At 44.5% G+C, this 15,728-nt stretch overlaps 1 protein-coding gene across 8 annotated transcripts in view; it reads right to left on the bottom strand.

Annotated features, from left to right (window-relative positions):
- The window catches only part of AMBRA1 (autophagy and beclin 1 regulator 1), a 201,678-nt gene extending 195,183 nt beyond the window's left edge, over positions 1-6,495 (bottom strand). For all 8 annotated transcript variants that reach the window (XM_030918157.1, XM_010371070.2, XM_030918156.1 and 5 more), the window contains exon 1: positions 6,250-6,495. The gene's annotated coding sequence lies outside the window, so the exon portion shown is untranslated. The remainder of the gene's footprint in view (positions 1-6,249) is intronic.
- Between the last annotated feature and the right edge of the window lie 9,233 nt (positions 6,496-15,728).

Consider the following 15,728-nt stretch of genomic DNA (forward strand, 5'->3'; position numbering starts at 1 on the left):
AATGGCAGCAGGGAAACTTAAATTTACACAATCATGATTTATGATTCCAACTTTTCAAGGGGATTAAGGATGCTATGACTAAAGGCTCCAATCCCTGTAAATACCCAGGGCCCACCTCACTTCTTCTTCCCCTATCAGCCCTTGTTTATTTCCTTCAGAACACTTGTTTCAGTCTAAATTTCAACATTTATCAAATACCTATGTTTTCCACTGGAATAAACTCCATAAGAACATCTATGTCTACCATTGTATCCCAACATCTAATGAGTCTTCAATAAATATTTGCTAGATGAACAAACGTCTGCAAAGGTAAGGGTTGATACACACAGTACACAATCAAGAAATAGCTCCACAAGGTCTGACAGGAATATTTCTGACCTCAGAAATAAACACAGTACCAAAACAACACACAATGAAGAAAAAAAAAATTTGGGTAGAGAAGTGAAGATTATTAACCCTAAGAACAGAAGAAGAGACAGAAAATAAGTTAGAAAAGAAAAGGAAGGAGGCTGGGTGCTGTGGCTCATGCACGTAATCACAGCACTTTGAGAGGCCAAGTTGGGTGGATGACTTGAGGTCAGGGGTTCAAGACCAGCCTGGCCAACATGGTGAAACCAGGTCTCTACTAAAAATACAAAATTAGCTGGGCGTGGTGGCACGTGTCTGTAATCCCAGCTACTCGGGAAGCTGAGGAGGGAGAATCACTTGAACCTGGGAGGCTGAGGTTGCAACGAGCTGAGATAGCATTGCTGCACTCCAGTAGGCTGGGTGACAGAGCGAGACTCCATCTCAAAAAAAAAAAAGAGAAAGTAGCAAGTTGCCCAAGAACTTAAATAACATCTGTTCATTGTTGTTGTAAAACAGCATAGAAGATAACACTTGAAGAGTACTTTATCCTTTTAAAGCATTTTCACATACTTTTTCTCAACGTAATCAACGTAAGTATTATGATGGGCCGGGCACGGTGGCTCACACCTGTATTCCCAGCACTTAGGGAGGCCAAGGTAGGTGGATCACCTGAGGTCAGGAGTTTGAAACCAGCCTGACTAATGTGGTGAAAACCCATCTCTACTAAAGAAAAATACAAAAATTAGCCAGGCAAATGCCTGTAGTCCCAGCTACTAGGGAGGCTGAGGCAGGAGAATTGCTTGAACCCAGGAGACGGAGGATGCAGTGAGCTGAGATTGCACCACTGCACACCAGACTGGGCAACAAGAGTGAAAATCCATCTCAAAAAAAAAAGTATTATGATGGATGTTTTACTTTTCCATTCTTTATAGACTCAGAAAAGCATTCAAAGCCTTTGATTTCAATCTCAGCTCTACTATACCTACTGTGTGATCTTGGTTAAATTATTTACTGTCACTGAGCTTCAACAAAAAAAATGGAAAAAACAGTATCTCTATAAGGAAATTAACATCTACTATAAAGGACTCTTACAAGTATTAAATGAAATAATACATGTAAAGAACATGACACAGTAAATGCTCAATAAAGGACACTAACTTTCCCTACAGCCTCCTTAAATAATTTATACAAGACTTCTCAGGTAGTAAACCTAGGGCTTAAACCCAGATCTCCTAATTACTTAATCTATTTTCTCCTTACATTACATTGGCAGGCTGCCACATAGTACTGGACACATAAATACATTCTGACAATAACTAATCACAAAATTTTTATCCATCAGTAACTAATTTTAGCTGTGCAAAAAAAAAAAAAATTGATCATATTAACCTGGGGGAGCTAGAAAAGATAAAATATAAATGACCCCAAACCACAGGACAGGCTGTACCAGAACACTTCTGTACAAACAGAAATTAAGACACTGAAAGCTCTCTCTGAGTTTATGAGGAACAACTGGAGAATGAAACAAGAATGACTGTGATTAAAGGAACTTAAGTTTTTTGGGGATAAACCAAACCACTGGGCAAAAAAATGTGGATTCCACTCCAAAATAACTCTATCAAGGCTGAGGCATATCTTGGAAAAAGACACCTTACTGTGCTAACAACGAAACATTCTCTCTTATTCCTTTAAGAGTGAGATAAATTGGAAGAGTGAGAGAAACTGTCAACTTAAACAGACAACATTCACCAATATGCTTGAGAACCATAATGTTTGGATTCGATATTAACAAGCACCCTAAAGTTACATGATCAAAACAAAAGTTTTATAAGTTTCCTAACACATATTGAAAATATTGTGAAAATTATACAGTATAAAAATGTATGGCCAGGCATGGTGGCTCACGCCTCTAATCCGAGCAATTTCGGAGGCCAAGGTGGGCCAAGGTCAGGAGTCGAGACCATCCTGGCCAACATGGTGAAACCCTGTTTCTACTAAAATACAAAAAATTAGCTGGGCGTGGTGGTGCACACCTGTAGTCCCAGCTACTCGGGAGGCTCAGGCACAGGAATCTCTTGAACCCAGGAGGCGGAGGTTGCAGTGAGCCGAGATTGCGCCACTGCCTCCAGCCTGGTGACAGAATAAGACTCCATCTCAAAAAAATAAATTAAAAAAAAGTAAGCCAGGTGCATGCACTTGTAGTTCCAGCTATTGGGGAGGGCTACTTGAGCCCAGGAGTTTGAGTCCAGCCTGAGCAACATAGGGAGACCATCTCTCAAAAAAAAAAAGTAAATTACTACTTTATTAATAAAAATAATTGTTTTTTAATGATATACATAACTAATATTTTTCAAGTGATGTACATAACTCTGTTCCAGGTCAAGTTCTAGAATTTCAAATCTTCAATCATCTCCAAGAACTTTCTTACTAAAAGACAATTCATTTACATTCTGAACCTGTTCAGTTTTTAAAGGAATGTCAAAAGAGAACCCAATCTAACATTGACAGAACAATGCAAGATTTAACCAAGTAAGTAAAAAGCTGAGTGAAAACACAAAAAATTAGCTGGGCATGGTGGCATGCGCCTGTAATCCCAGCTACACGGGAGGCTGAGGCAGGAGAATTGCTTGAATCCGAGAAGTGGAGGTTGCAGTGAGTTCCACTGCACTCTAGCCTGGGCGACAGAGCGAGACTCCATCTTAAAAAAAAAAAAAAGAAAAAGAAAAAGAAAAAAAACTGAGTGAACTTCTATCACAAAGCATAGGATAAGTTGATTAAGTTGATAAGCTCTATCCCTGTAACCTCCTATCAACACCACCAAATTTCTTGGCCTCAATTCACCTTAAGCCTCTGCCAATTATTTCCTGCAGAAACATAATAAAATATTTCTAAGATTGCTTCAAGACACTCACAGCAATTTCCATTTGTTATTTAGCATTCATTAGGAGCCAATGAGATATTCCTTATAACTCTAAATTCTACACAGAACTTATCAATTCCCAGTGGACAATGTTGCTTTCTTTTCTACATTCTTTTATCTGATATACATTCTCTTCTACCATGAAAACTTTTTCAAAAATGCACATTCTTGGCTTAACTCCCCAGTCTAGATTCTTCATAAAGATAGTCTGGTGGCTCTTCCTTAATCTCTTTCTGGGAGCACTGAGGTCATGTAACTAGGAAATCGCTCATGATTAAGGGCCCTTCATTTAAATCTTGCTGACCTCACACAAAAAATTAAAGGAACAGTAATCTTTCCAAAGCTTATACAAGAATACTAAAATAGTGGGAGAATGCAGCTTTGTACAGTTTCCACTCAAGGACTAGGAACTGAATCTCTACACCCTTAAAATCACTCCTTGGCCGGGCGCGGTGGCTCATGCCTGTAATCCCAGCACTTTGGGAGGCCAAGGTAGGTGGATCACCAGGTCAGGGGTTCAAGACCAGCCTGGCCAAGATGGTGAAACCCCATCTCTACTAAAAATACAAAAAATTAGCCAGGTGTGGTGGTGGCGCCTGTAATCCCAGCTACTCGGGACGCTGAGGCAGAGAATTGCTTGAACTTGGGAGGCGGAGGAGGTTGTAGTGAGCCCAGATAGCGCCACTGCACTCCAGCCTGGGGGACAAAGCAAGACTCGTTTCAAAACAAACAAACAAACAAACAAACAAAAAACACCTTCCCACTGATTCTACATACTTTGGAAACGTATCCAACCCAGAATGACCTCAAGACTAATTTTTTTTTTTTTTTTGAGACGGAGTTTGGCTCTTGTTGCCCAGGCTGGAGTACAATGACATGATCTCGCTCATGGCAACTTCCGCCTCCCAGGTTCAAGTGATCCTCCTGCCTTACCCTCCCGAGTAGCTGGGATTACAGGCATGCACCACCATGCCCGGCTAATTTTGTATTTTTAGGTTTCTCCACATTGGTCAGGCTGGTCTCGAACTCCCAATCTCAGGTGATCCACCCGCCTTGGCCTCCCAAAATGCTGGGATTACAAGTGTGAGCCACTGCACCCAGCAGGCTGATATTTTTTTTTTCCCCAACAAAGAAGTGACACAAATTAGGATCATGACACTGAATCCGATGAAAATGAGAGACTTAGTCCCCAAACTTTCCAAGTTGGGAAGGAAAAGAGAACTACAAAGGAATTTCATTTAAATATCTCAATATTTGGGCCGGGCGCGGTGGCTCAAGCCTGTAATCCCAGCACTTTGGGAGGCCGAGACGGGCGGATCACGAGGTCAGGAGATCGAGACCATCCTGGCTAATACGGTGAAACCCCGTCTCTACTAAAAAAAAATACAAAAAACTAGCCGGGCGAGGTGGCAGGCGCCTGTAGTCCCAGCTACTCCGGAGGCTGAGGCAGGAGAATGGCGTGAACCCGGGAGGCGGAGCTTGCAGTGAGCTGAGATCTGGCCACTGCACTCCAGCCTGGGCGGCAGAGCGAGACTCCGTCTCAAAAAAAAAAAAAAAAAAAAAAAAAAAATCTCAATATTTGAATGATTTCTACATACAGCCTTTTTTAGCTTTTCTATGTGCAGTGACCAAACTACTAATCAAATATAACAAAACTGGGCGGGCGCGGTGGCTCATGCCTGTAATTCCAGCACTTTGAGAGGCCGAGGTGGGTGAATCACTTGAGGCCAGGAGTTCAAGACCAGCCTGGCCAACGTGATGAAACCCCGCTTTACTACAAATACAAAAATTAAAGGAGTGTGGTGGCGCGCGCCTGTAGTTCCAGCTAGTCAGGAGACTGAGGCAGGGGAATCGCTTGAACCCGGGAGGCAGAGGTTGCAGTGAGCCAAGATCGCGCCACTGCACTCCAGTTTGGGCGACAGAGCGAGATTGTCTTTAAAAAAAAAAGAGAGAGAGAGAGAGAGAGAGAGAGGGAGACTCCTTGGGTTTCCTTTGGATACTCCCCAGAAAGCAGATCTTCACACAGGACAAGCGTTTGCCTTCAAAGTCTTGACCATCCTCTACTAGACTAACCACAAACACCATAGTTGTTAAGATTTCCAAAGAGGCTTGGGAGGAGGATAAACCAACCAGGAAACAATGTAGACAACAAGGTTATCAGGAAACAAAGTAGGCAACAAGGTTATCAAGAAACAAAAAGAAACTGTCATTGCTACACTAGCTAAAATGATACAGACTTTGAAAAGCTAAACAGCCAAGAAACCACATGGTTCCTTTACTTCTGAAGCCTCTAGTGACAGGATTTATATTCCTAACCATCTATATTCCTAGGAAAAGAGGGACCACAGGCGATCAAACAACAACTCACTGTTTTCATAACTTGACTGGTAACTGGGGGGAAGGGAACTGGTAAATGACAAAAAGTGACTTACAGTGCATTTAATGATCTGTTGGGGATATGGGGGGAAGTCACGTCCCAGACATCAGCCTCAGTTTCCCCACCCAAAAAAGGCGAGAACATGACACTTCGCTCAGAGGAGCCAGAAGACCTTGTTCCATACACCTCCACCTACTCAAAGGTCCCTTCAAAGGCTGGACTCAGTAGGGGTCCCCAGTGCAACTGAGGCATGACACCCGGAGACTTCGGGATGGGGGGAAAGGATAAAGGAAGGAAGGTCAAAGAGCGCAAAGCTCTGTCGGTTCCTGGAAAGCCATTTTCCCCGCACACTGGGGGTGCCCTGGACCCAACATCTCCTCCCAAAAGAACCACACCGGGAAACCCCAGCATCTCTCCCTCCTTCCGGCTTCTCCCTCGGTTCCGGGCTGCCCCTCCGGCCGCGCCCCTCAACGCAGTCCGGTAGCCCCTCCTCTGGCAGTGTCACGGAGGCCGGCCCGCCTGCCCACCCGCCGGCGCCAAGGTCTTCTCAACCCCGCGGCGGAAGGATGCCGGGCTGGGCCTCCTAGGCTCCTCCTGGGCCTACCTGCAAGGCAGACGGGAGCTCGGTTTGCAGTCCAGGGGACGAGCTGAGCCACAGGGAAAAAGAAGGAGGAGGCACGGATAAAGCAAAGGGTCCGTTCTACCGACCGGCAGGAGAAGGCGGCTTGAGCGCGGGGCCTCGCGGATAACTCAGTCCTCCACCCGGCGCCGCCGCCGCTCAGGAGACATCAAGCAAGAAGACGGCGCAAAAGATCACCGAATACAAGAACGCCCCAGACATCAAAGGAGGAACGCCCAAGCAATCGTTCAAGGAACCGCAGCCGAGCGCCGAAAAACAGCTCAACTCCTACTCAAGGTCCGGCTCCTGTCCGAGGCATAAATAAACAAACCCAGATCATAAACCACAGGGTAAAAAAGAGCCTGCGCTTCTGCCATTTTCTGTGGGTCGCCGGCAGTTAAGGTTGTTTAGAGAACTGGAGTTTCTCGTGAATGTGTTGAAGATCAAATCATAGCGCAATAACACTTGTTGTCTATAGCCCCGCGACTGTTTTATGGACTCCCAACACTCTTTATCCCAATTGAGCAAATTACTTAACCTCATTTGACCCTTGGTTTCCTAACAGAACAGTGAGGGGAATTAAAAATGGTAGAGAAAGAAAACGAGAGAGAATTCAGGCTGAGGAACAAAATGAACAGTCTACGTAAAAGCTCCAGTGTAGCCCCCACAAAGCATGACCAAGAGAGGCTGGGAAAACCCAGAATTTTATAGCCTGACCTTAAGGCGGGGGGGGGGTGGGGGGGTGGGGGGGAGAAGTACACGGATTGCTTTTCTCTTTTATTTTCTTCCAAAGGCCTAGAGCCACAGGTGTGCTTCTTACATAATAAGCAAAAGTCTCTTTGGGTTCAGAACCTGATAAAGTGTTGACATTTTCATCATCACAACAATGGCTTTTTCCTGTCGTCTCTTAGTTGATAAATGAATATGCTCAGCACAAATATGAATTAATATGTACATCCTAGGTATGATTCAATAAATCACAAAGATCACTGCAAGTATGGTTACCAAGTGTGAGCAATCATAGTCTACCTTACATCCTCCTAGGGAGGTTTACACCCTTCCCCACTACTTAGGAAGGGTGTAAAAAAGAAACAAGACAGTCCCAGTTTGGTCGGGCGCAGCGGCTCACGTCCATAATTCGAGCACTTTAGGAGACGAGGCTGGTGGATTGCTTTGAGCCCAGGAGTTCAAGACCAGCCTGGGCAACATGGTGAGACTCCAGCCTCTACAAAAAAAAAATACAAGGCCGGGCGCGGTGGCTCAAGCCTGTAATCCCAGCACTTTGGGAGGCCGAGACGGGCGGATCACGAGGTCAGGAGATCGAGACCATCCTGGCTAACACGGTGAAACCCCGTCTCTACTAAAAAAATACAAAAAACTAGCCGGGCGTGGTGGCAGGCGCCTGTAGTCCCAGCTACTCGGGAGGCTGAGGCGAGAGAATGGCATAAACCCGGGAGGCGGAGCTTGCAGTGAGCTGAGATCTGGCCACTGCACTCCAGCCTGGGCGACAGAGCGAGACTCCGTCTCAAAAAAAAAAAAAAAAAAAATACAAAAAGTTAGCCGGGCCTGGTGGCTCCTGCCTGTAGGCCCAGCTGCTCAGGAAGCTAAGATGAAAGGATATCCTGAGCCCGGGAGGTGGAGGCTGCAATGAGCCATGATCCTACCATTGCCTGATCTATGGAACAAGACTCTGCCTAAAAATTTTTTTTAAAGGCCGGACGCAGTGACTCACGCCTGTAATCCCAGCACTTTGGGAGGCCGAGGCAGGTGGATCACGAGGTCAGGAGTTTGAGACCAGCCTGGTCAAGATGGTGAAACCCCGTGTCTACTAAAAATACAAAAATTAGCCGGGCGTGGTGGTGGGCGCCTGTAATCCCAGCTATTCAGGAGGCTGAGGCAGCAGAATCGCTTGAACCCGGGAGGCAGATGTTGCAGTCAGCAGAGATTGTGCCACTGCACTCCAGCCTGGGTGACAGAGCAAGACTCCATCTCAAAAAAAAAAAGTTCCAGCCTTTAAAGACTTTAAAATCAAAGAGCACATCCTTACAGTATGAGCCTTTTTAAAATAATGTATTGCCACTTTACAAAAATCTCCTCTAAGTCTTTGAAAATACTGGCCAGGCCGGGCGCAGTGGCTCAAGCCTTTAATCCCAGCACTTTGGGAGGCTGAGGTGGGCAGATCATTGTCAGGAGATTGAGACCATCCTGGCTAACATCCTGGCTAAACCCCGTCTCTACTAAAAATATAAAAAATTAGCCGGGCGTGGTGGTGGGCGCACGTCGTCCCAGCTACTTGGGAGGCTGAGGAGGCAGAACTGCCTGAACCCGGGAGGCGGAGGCTGCAGTGAGCCGAGATCGCGCCACTGAACTCCAGTCTGGCGACAGAGCGAGACTCCGTCTCAAGTAAAAATAAAAAATAAAAAATAAAAAAAAAAAGGAAGCTTCCTTCTTGGAGAGGCGTGTGGGGCTTAGCTATAGCCCTCATTCAAATTTGACTCAGATAACTACATTTCTGTTTGTTTGTTTTTGTTTGTTTTTTGAGACTGAGTCTCGCTCCGTCGCCCAGGCTGAAGTGCAGTGGCACGATCTCGGCTCACTGCAAGCTCCGCCCCCCGGGTTCACGCCATTCTCCTGCCTCAGCCTCCCGAGTAGATGGGACTACGGGCGCCCACCACCACGACCGGCTAATTTTTTTGCATTTTTAATAGAGACTGGTTTCACCGTGTTAGCCAGGATGGTTTAGATCTCCTGACCTCGTTATCCGCCCGCCTCGACCTCCCAAAGTGCTGGGATTACAGGCTTGAGCCATCCTGCCCGGCCAACTACATTGTTTTGAAACCTTGATTGCAGTGAAAAAACCTACAGAAACTAATTTCACTGCTCTAAGACATTTTCCGTTTTTCAAAAGCTGGAGACTTTTAAGTAAAACACCTGAAAGTTCAGCAAAGATTTATCTAAAATCATCTGAAAATGGCGATATTTGCAAAGCTGAGTCTAGACTGCTTTGTGAGACCATGGAAAGCGTGGCTTATTCTATGGGCAGAGTTGCACCTCTACAGATAAATTTCCTTCAGAGAACTGTTCTTTTTAAATATGTATGTGTGTGTGTATATATATATATATGGATTTCAGCTTCAGTTTGACAGCAAATTACTGCATGTTCTTATGGAAATATTTATTTGGATTGAAGATGGATCACAAGGGATCAGGAGTTGAAACCATCAACCTTGCGGGAATCTCCTCACACTAGAGGAAAAACTGTAAAAAAGAAACAAGGCCAGCAGAAGTGAAGATCATCCTGGGCTGTACCCCTGATGTTCCTCATATTGCTGTTAAGACTCAAGAACTTGGCCGGGCGCGGTGGCTCAAGCCTGTAATCCCAGCACTTTGGGAGGCCGAGACGGGCGAATCACGAGGTCAGGAGTTCGAGACCATCCTGGCTAACACGGTGAAACCCCGTCTCTACTAAAAAATACAAAAAGCTAGCCGGGCGAGGTGGTTGGCGCCTGTAGTCCCAGCTACTCGGGAGGCTGAGGCAGGAGAATGGCGTAAACCCGGGAGGCGGAGCTTGCAGTGAGCTGAGATCCGGCCACTGCACTCCAGGCCGGGCGACAGAGCGAGACTCCGTCTCAAAAAAAAAAAAAAAAAAAAAAAAAAAAAAGACTCAAGAACTTATTATGGTGTTGACTGTTGATCACTGAATTCTGGCAGGACTCTCCTCATGGATCCACTCCCCAGAGGTAGGATGGCGCTTCCCTGAAGTAGGATAACAGTCTTAGCTTTGCCCAGGACTAAGGGGTTTCCCAGAACATGTGACTTTGAGTGTTAAAACCATGACAGCCATGGGCAATCTGGGACAGTTCACTTTTAAGCATGGACCTTGCCCCTGTCAATCACATGGAAAAAACTTTGGAAAGACTAAAGCAACAAGAGGCCAGGTGTGGCAGCTCACATCTGTACTCTCAGCACTTTGGAAGTCCAAGGTGGGAGGATAGGTTAAGTCTAGGAGTTTGAGACCAGCCTGGGCAACATAGTGAGACTGTGTCTCTAAAAAACAAAAAAATTTTTTTTTTTTTAATTAGCAGGGAGTGGTGGCATACACTGGCAGTCCCAGATGCTCAGGAGGCTGGGCAGAAGGATCACTTGAGCCCAGGAGGTCGAGTCTGCAGTGTGTCATGATCACACCACTGTACTCCAGTCTGGGCAACAGAGACAGTGAAACCCTGCCTCAAAAAAAAAAAAAAAAAAAAGAGGATGAGGCACACTTGCCTAGGAGACTTGCCTGGAATGAAGGGTGAGGAAGGGAGGGGAGAAAAGAGGGAAATGGAGACTGTTCCTTATCTTGGCTCTGGGTTCTGAGAAACATGCCTCTATCACACACTTGGTGGTAGATATCAGGCTTGAACCTAGCGTGAGATAATTCTGTAATAAAGACCAGTCAGGCCTTGAACAGCTGAAATGCTAAGCCAGTTGTCAATTCTGCCACTGCAATTCTGTTCTGTTCTTTTCTGGCCTGTTCTTTTTGTGCTGTGGGGTCATGTATACATTTGATGATGGAATGGTAAAGATAGAAGTAGTATAGTGATGTAGGAGCAGCCTAGGGAAGGAGAGAGACCCCAGAACAGCAGGGAACTGCTAGCTGTAGAATGATAGAAGGCCCTCCCTTCTTTGGAATTATTTCTATAAGATAAATCTCCAGTGATGAAAGTTATCAATAGATCAAAATGTATATTTTAAGGCTCTACAATGACAAATAAGTCAGCCCATCTATAAAAGACAGCATAAAGATTAGAGAAAGTTAACATGTCAACAGAATAACAGATCCTTAACATTTTGCTGGGCAAACAGAGAGGCCCCTTTTTGAAATTTGCTAATTTATGATTTCAAAGTCTAATCTCCTTTCTCCTGTTCAGTATCCAGAGATCTAATTTCTTCTACTTTACAATCACAAGAGGCCTTCAGTTGTAGTCATTTTTTTTTCTTTTTTCTTTTTTTTGGAGTTTTGCTCTTGTTGCTGGAGTTGCAATGGCACGATCTCAGCTCACTGCAATCTCTTCCTACCAGGTTTAAGCGATTCTCCTGCCTCAGCCTCCCTAGTGCTGGGATGACAGGCGCCCGCCACCACGCCAAGTTAATTTTTGTATTTTTAGTAGAGACGGGTTTCACCATATTGGCCAGGACGGTCTCAATCTCCTGACCTTGTGATCTGCCCGCCTCGGCCTCCCAAAGTGCTGGGATTACAGGCGTGAGTCACCGTGCCCAGTCTGTAGTCACGTTTAAAAGAAAAGTTTAGGCTGGGCACCGTACTTTATGCCTATGATCCCTATGATCTCAGCACTTCAAGAGGCCAAGGCAGGAGGATTGCTTGAGGCCAGGAATTTAAGACCAGCCTGATAGCCGGGTGCAGTGGCTCAAGCCTGTAATCCCAGCACTTTGGGAGGCTGAGACGGGCGGATCACGAGGTCAGGAGATCGAGACCATCCTGGCTAACACGGTGAAACCCTGTCTCTACTAAAAAAATACAAAAAATTAGCCGGGCGAGGTGGCGGGCGCCTGTAGTCCCAGCCACTCAGGAGGCTGAGGCGGGAGAATGGCGAGAACCCGGGAGGCGGAGCTTGCAGTGAGCTGAGATCCGGCCACTGCACTCCAGCCTGGGCGACAGAGCAAGGCTCCATCTCAAAAAAAAAAAAAAAAAAAAAAAAAAACCTGCCTCAGCAACATGTACGAAAAAAAAAAAAAAATTAGCCAGGCATGGTAGTGCACACTTCTAGTCCTAGCTACTTGGAAGGCTGAGGTGGGAGGATCACTTGAGACCAAGAGTTCAAGGCTCCAATAAGCTACAATCACACCACTGCACTCCAGTCTGGGTGACAGAGTGAGATCCTGTCTCTACAAAAGTTAATTTAAAAAAATTCAGGGCCGGGCGTGGTGGCTCACACCTGTAATCCCAGCACTTTGAGAGGCTGAGGTGGGCAGATTACAAGGTCAGGAGATCAAGACCATCCTGGCCAACATGGTGAAACTCTGTCTCTACTAAAAATATAAAAATTAGCTGGGCATGGTAGCATGTGCCTGTAATCCCAGCTACCCGGGAGGCTGAGGCAGGAGAATGGCTTGAACCAAGGAGGTGGAGGTTGCAGTGAGCGGAGATCGTGCCACCGCACTCCAGCCTGGGCGACCGAGTGAGACTCCATCTCAAAAAAAAAAAAAAAAAAAAAAAAATTCAGGGCCAGGCAAAGGGTCTCACGCATACAATCCCAGCACTTTTCGGAGGCCAAGGCAGGCAGATCAATTGAATCCAGGAGTTCAAGACCAACTTAGCAAAACCCCATTGCTACAAAAAAAAATACAAGAATTAGCTGGGTATGGTGGTGTGTGCCTGTAGTCCCAGCTACTCAGAAGACTGACGTGGGAGGATCACTTGAGCCTGGAAGGTGGAGGTTGCAGTGAGCCGAGATCACTCCACTGTACTGCTCCAGCCTTGGCAACAGAGCAAGACCCTGTCTCAAAAAAATAAATAAATACATAATTTTTTTTAGAACAAGGATTTCTGTGTGATAAAAAAAAGTCTTATGAATTTTATGTGTTAGGAAACTAGCATGTCCCCAGCCTTCAGCTAGTATTTTTCCTTCCTTTCTACATAATCAACAAAGTCTTAATCCTGAATCTGTGATTTCTCATACCCACAACAATTTTGGAAAATCTTGGCAGGATCTAGAGAGCAAAATGGGCCCTGAGGACATGTGTATGCACAAAAACCCTTTCATTTCTTATTTTCTTGTCCTCCTTCTAACTTCCCCTCCACTGCCAGGGAAAGTAACTACGAAGCTCAGTCTTTGGGCTATTTTCAGTTTGTTTCAGATAGAGATAAAATCTTATTATATCTATGATCTGTCTAGCCTCTTTCACCGTTACCCACCTCTTCTATGTCGTCACTATATGACTCCATTACAATTGTGTCTTGTTTTTTATCCCTAAGTTAGATTAACTTGGCCTACATCCTTTACAGTCCTAGGATCAGGAAAACACCTTCATCCCTATTCAGTTAACTTAAACCAAGAATATGTTTATGGTCCCTCTTTTGTATAATTTGGAATTAGTAAATTGGTGATCACCCAATATTGTTTTCCCTTGATATATCCTGAGACCTTACTGCCTTGAAACATCTAAGGGTAAATCTGGAAAACTACTATGCTGGCCAGATGGAGTTATCTATGGGAAAACAAGACTTACGTAAGACGGAGAAAATCCTTGATTCTTTCCCAAAACCATGCCAGAAAAAAGCTATAAATCCACACTAAGGACCACAAAGGGAGAAGCTTTCTTACTTATAAAAAGCCCCTATGAGGATACCCTTGGCAATCTGGAAGTACAGACCATGATCCTTTCCCTACATCATTTTGGGGAAATAACTAACTAATGACAAAAAAAAAAAAAAAAAAAAAAAAAATTCCTGGCCTGCAAAACTACAGGTTGAAAGGAGGTTAAACGTGTAGATCTGAAGAGTTTCCCTGTGGGATTATTAGAAAATAAAATGCTCCCAGGAAAAAACACTGTCAGCCAATGTTCAGTCAGCTCAGCACTTAGATTATCTTTGGTGTGCAAGTAAACAGACTTGAAATTGCTTTTGAAATCTCTCCAAGACTGTCCATCCCACTCAGTCTTTTATGTCACCATCTAGTGAGTTGTGAAAAACTCCAATTTTCCTTAAATGTAGTTATGTAAGGCTAAAATGCAAGGCATTTTCCATGATCACACTTCACCTTGCCACTTCTGATACATGTTTGGCAGTAACCCTTTCCTGATGGGATATACCAAACAGAACCAAAACTTTATGGGGAAAATACCCATCTTAGAAGACTTAAAAAGGAAAGACCTTGAGAATTAAAACATTGCCTTATGAGGGAAACAAAGCAAGCTTGTGTCACAAGTTGAACTTTACAAAGAAAAAAAAATGGAACCAGGCACCTCTGTTGCACAATGAATAGAGTTAATGTTTCTAGCCAACTCTTCATTGTCCATTCCCACCTCAATGACATCCCTGTACATTTTAAGCACAACCTACTGCCAAATGGACCCACTCTTTATAGAGCAGGATAATGATGGTGAATAGCATTTGGAGTAGAAATAAAACAGCAGATAATAATCCATAATTGTTTTTAATCTTGAGGATGAGTCACCCTCAATTTATTTCCAAATTTCTTCTGTCATCAGCTGTTCATTTCTTTACTTTGAAAATCACCAGATTAACACTGCCAAAGGCAGGAGATAGGAAATGATCCAAGAGGACAAGTCAGAGGTATCACATGGTGAGTGGCTGAGAAACTGGGAACAAGACAACCCTCAGGAAAGTCTCTTTTTTGTCCCAGCAGAGGCACCAATGTGTGAACCTAATTCACACTTCCATTATTCTAATCAGGTTATTTTTATATCAGTGTAATTTTAGAACAAGACTTGCTAGGGGATTATTTATTTCTTGGGAAATTCTGTCCATCACTCCGCATATCCAAGGTCTAGCACCAGAATTCATTTCAAGCCAACAAATTATATTCCTATTACCTCTCCTTTTTAATACTTTCACATGCCTTCTTTATTCTCTGAATCTTCCTTTTGTACAAGGAATTTCAAAACAGAATGACCAAACAGACTTTCTAACATCACAGTTGTAAGAAATGTGATCTAGTTGAATGTGAGGTGTCTGAACCTGGGTGAATCTGCATTGCTCATCAATCTCTCTCAGTCCTTAGATGGCCTGTAAAGCATAAGCTTGCTGTTTTATCTATATTCAAATTGCCTTTTTTAAGCTGATTGGGTTCTTAAACCCATTTAGCCTCTAACTCCGACTCAGGGTTGGAAACAGGAAACTGGAGTCCAGATGTTCTCCCTAGGATTTAGGTCCAAGTCACAGTCCAATTATTGCAGACAGGCTAAAGATGGAGGTTTCTGACTGTCTTTAAAATATCCTCTTAAAAGCACAAAGCTGCAGACTGGGATTATTAGCCATTTACTGTCAGAAGACCATTCCCCAACTGAAATTCTCTCTTCACATTTGCCTCAGATTATGCCTATATAGGCAACAAAGTAGAAAAACTAAAATGCCACCCAGATAATCCAGAACAAGTAAATATTGTTTTCTTTTTCTTTTTTTTATTCCTGAGACGGAGTCTTGCACAGGCTGGAGTGCAATGGCGTGATCTTGGCTCACTGCAACCTCTGCCTCCTGGGTTTAAGCGATTCTCCTGCCTCAGCCTCCTGAGTAGCTGGGATTACAGGCGCATGCCACCATGCCCGGCTAATTTTTGTATTTTTTAGTAGAGATGGGGTTTCACCATATTGGTCAGGCTGGTGTCAAACTCCCGACCTCACGTGATCCGCCCGCCTTGGCCTCCCAAAGTGCTGGGATTCTGGGATTACAGGCGTAAGCCACCGCACCCGGCCTATGTAAATATTGTTTTCATCTGAAA

Source organism: Rhinopithecus roxellana, chromosome 15, assembly GCF_007565055.1.
Source record: "Rhinopithecus roxellana isolate Shanxi Qingling chromosome 15, ASM756505v1, whole genome shotgun sequence".
Taxonomy (NCBI): domain Eukaryota; kingdom Metazoa; phylum Chordata; class Mammalia; order Primates; family Cercopithecidae; genus Rhinopithecus; species Rhinopithecus roxellana.